The sequence below is a fragment of the Pteropus vampyrus genome, unplaced genomic scaffold (genome assembly GCF_000151845.1).
Source record: "Pteropus vampyrus isolate Shadow unplaced genomic scaffold, Pvam_2.0 Scaffold551, whole genome shotgun sequence".
Classification (NCBI taxonomy): Eukaryota; Metazoa; Chordata; class Mammalia; order Chiroptera; family Pteropodidae; genus Pteropus; species Pteropus vampyrus.
The window spans coordinates 3922-7225 of NW_011889332.1; the positions used below are offsets into that span (position 1 = coordinate 3922).

At 37.1% G+C, this 3304-nt stretch overlaps 1 non-coding gene and 1 pseudogene across 1 annotated transcript; both read right to left on the reverse strand.

The window, feature by feature from the left end:
* Positions 1 to 991: 991 nt before the first annotated feature.
* On the reverse strand, positions 992 to 1110 carry LOC111733333 (annotated as a pseudogene).
* A 1086-nt stretch (positions 1111 to 2196) lies between these two features.
* LOC111733334 lies at positions 2197 to 2298 on the reverse strand. The gene has a single exon (XR_002777943.1). It is a non-coding gene; the product is annotated as a U6 spliceosomal RNA (small nuclear RNA).
* Between the last annotated feature and the right edge of the window lie 1006 nt (positions 2299 to 3304).

The following is a 3304-nucleotide window of genomic DNA, read 5'->3' on the forward strand; positions in this document are numbered from 1 at the left end:
ATTGCAGGGATTCTCCCTAGTTGTATGACTTGTTCATCTAGATCTCAGGCAATATTTCCTTGCTGCTGCTCCTTGTTTCCATCACAACTTTGATTTGGTCGCCAGAGGGATGAACAGAGCTTCTTACTATCTATGCCATTTTTTTTTCAGTCTATAGGAGAATTTTTAAAAACAGTCCAAAAGTGGAAAGAAGCAAAACCTCCACCAAACAAAAAAATGGATAAGTAAACCATGGATGGGTACTCAGCAATAAAAAGTTATGTGTTAAGTGTTGCAACATAACTTTTGAAATATTTTGCTACCTGGAGGAAGAGAAACATAAGGTTACATATAGTATGACCTCATTTATACAAAATGCCCAGGATAACTATACCCATCAATGCAGAATGTAGCTTAATGCTTTCTTTTGGATGGGGGTTAGAGTATAAAATGACTCCCGTAGGGCATGGGATTTTCTACGGGAGGTGGGGAAGGTGATGAACGATGAAAGTATTTTGCTTGGAAAACATTGTAAATATACTAAATCCCACTGTACTGTACACTTAAAATGTGTGAATTTTGTTTTATGTAACTATATCTCAACAAAAAACAATCCAATATCTCCACATTTAATTCAGAAAATAGTTTTAATTCATAGACCATGGATAGCAGTGTCAGTGTCCATTGTAGTAATAAAAGGAAGATATAATGATGATACCAATGATAACAGCAAGAGGGGAGAATTACGGGAGATATACTTTTAGGTCATTGCTTAAAGGTCTTGACATTTGCATGATTTCCATCTTATATGAATTCTTTGGTGATCACAAAGTGTACATTTTTGGTAAAGTTCATTGCATTTGTTACATTTGAATTGTTATCTTTCCAGAGGCTTAAATAGTGGATAAGCCTTGCCATAATTTGTGTGGTTTCTCTTAAGTATATTTATTCATATATCAAGTGAAGTGTGAGCCCTGGTTACAGGTTGTGCCACATACATAATTTTTTTTAACGCCTACAGCACCTGATATTCCTAGGTGGTCTCCCATCCAAGTACTAACCAGGCCTGATTCTGCTTAGCTTCTGAGATCAGACGAGATCGGGCACGTTCAGGGTGGCATGGCTGTAGACCACATACATAAATTTTATCTCAATCATATTTTTAACTTTCTACCATAAATTCATTAATGAATCGCAAAGTTTGGGCTTTGAATAAAAGCATTATTACATAAATCAGAGGGGTTTTTTTCCTATTCAGTATAGATTTTCTGATTTCTAGTAAGGTTTGCAAAACTTTGGATAAATTTTAGCCACATTCCTTAAGTTTGTAAGGTTTCTCTGTAGTATGCATTCTGCAGTGATGTACAAGGTTTGAATTTTGATGAAAGACTTTGCCATACACATTACATTTGTGTGTTTTCTCTTCAGTGTTTGTGCTCTGATGTGCAGTAAGGTTTACAAATTGGGTAAAAATTTGCCACACTCATTGCATTTATAAGGTGTCTCCTCAGTATGGATTCTCATGTTTTGTAAGAAGTGCATGCTCTTTAATGGCTTCACCACACTGATAATTACATTCATACGGTTTCACTCCAATGTGCGCTCTTGTGACTACAAATGTGTGAACATATGACAAAAGCCCTATCACATTCATTACATTTGTAAGGTTTTTCTCCTGTATGGAATCTCTGATGTACCATTGGGCTTGATCTTTGGATAAAACCCTTGCCGCGCATTTGACTCTTGTGTGGCTTCTCTACAGTACGTAATGTCTGATGCATTGTCAGGTTTCCAAACAGGGTCAAAGCTATGTCCCATGCATTACATTTGCAAGGGTTGTCTCTGGCATGAGATATCTCATGACTCCTAACTTGTGAGCACTGGATAAAAGCTTTACATTTAGTGCATTTATAAGGCTTTTTCCTGTGTGAATTCTCTTTTATCCCAAGGTAGAAAATGGTTTTAATTATGAAAATGTGAAAATTATATTAAAATGCATACTTTAAAAGACAACTGATTATAAGTAAAAAAAAAAAAAAAATCCAGGCCACGATATGAAATGTGCATTATGCATGCATGAGGATGGCGAGAAATAGACAAGAATGGAACAAAATACAAATCGCTGAATATGGTGTAGGATTCTGGCTTGTTCTGTTTTTAAAGTCATTATGTCATCTATTCAATGATAGACTACATTTTAAGTTTTTGAAGACGAAGAAAAATATGGAACCTGTCAGGAATTTGCATGTTATCTTCGCACAGGGGCCATGGTAATCCTCTGTATTGTTCTGAATAGATTCTCTTATGATTCGTAATAAATGAATGCTCCTTAAAGGTTTTGCCACACTCATTACATTTGAATGTGTTCTCTCCAGTATGAGTTCTCTCGTGACTACAAAATTTTGAACATGTGATAAAAGCCTTATCTCATATATTACATTTACAAGGTTTTCTTACTGTATGAAATCTCTGACGTTCCATAAGGTTTGACCTTTCACAAAACTTTTGCCACACACATTACATTTGTTGGTTTCTCTGCAGTATGTAATTTCTGATGCATAGTAAGATTTCCATATAGGGTAAGAGCCTTGCCACATATTGTGGGGAGCCAAGATAGAGGACAAACAAGTCTTCAGGCCTCGGAAGCTTAGTTGCAAGACTAAGTGTTTGGCCTGCCTCAGACATTGCAGAACTCTACTTCCCTTAACTCTTGTCACATCCTCCCCCTAAGCACACATCCCTTAGGCTATCAATAACCCTCACCCCATCCCCTTAGACCCAATGGGCGTGTGACACCGCGCACTCCACCAGCTAAGAACCAATGCGTTTGTAACAGATACTCTTCCGCCCAGCTAGCCCCGCCTCCCTTTGTTAGCCCTGTATAAATATCCCTGCTGAAAAATAAAGTTTGAGGCTTGATCAGAACACTGTCTTGCCTCCATCCTTTTGTGTCTCCTGTCTCGCCTTCATCCTCCACAGGTTCCTCCTCGTCCCGCGTTGTTTTGTCCCGCTGGCCGGGACAACATATTACATTTATAAGGTTTTTCTACAGTATGAGATATATCATGACTCCTAAGTTATGAATGTTGGATAAAATCTTTACTACATTTAGTACACTCATAAGGTATTTCTGCTGTATGAATTTTCTCAACACTGCACCGGTGTGAACATGTATGTTACATTTATAATTACTCAAAATATAACATCTATAATGAATATACTTTTCCTCTTGTATGAAATCTCTGATGTAATATAAGATTTGACTTTTGGGTAAAACCCTTGCCACACACATTACATTTGTGTGATTTCTCTCCACTAGGTAATT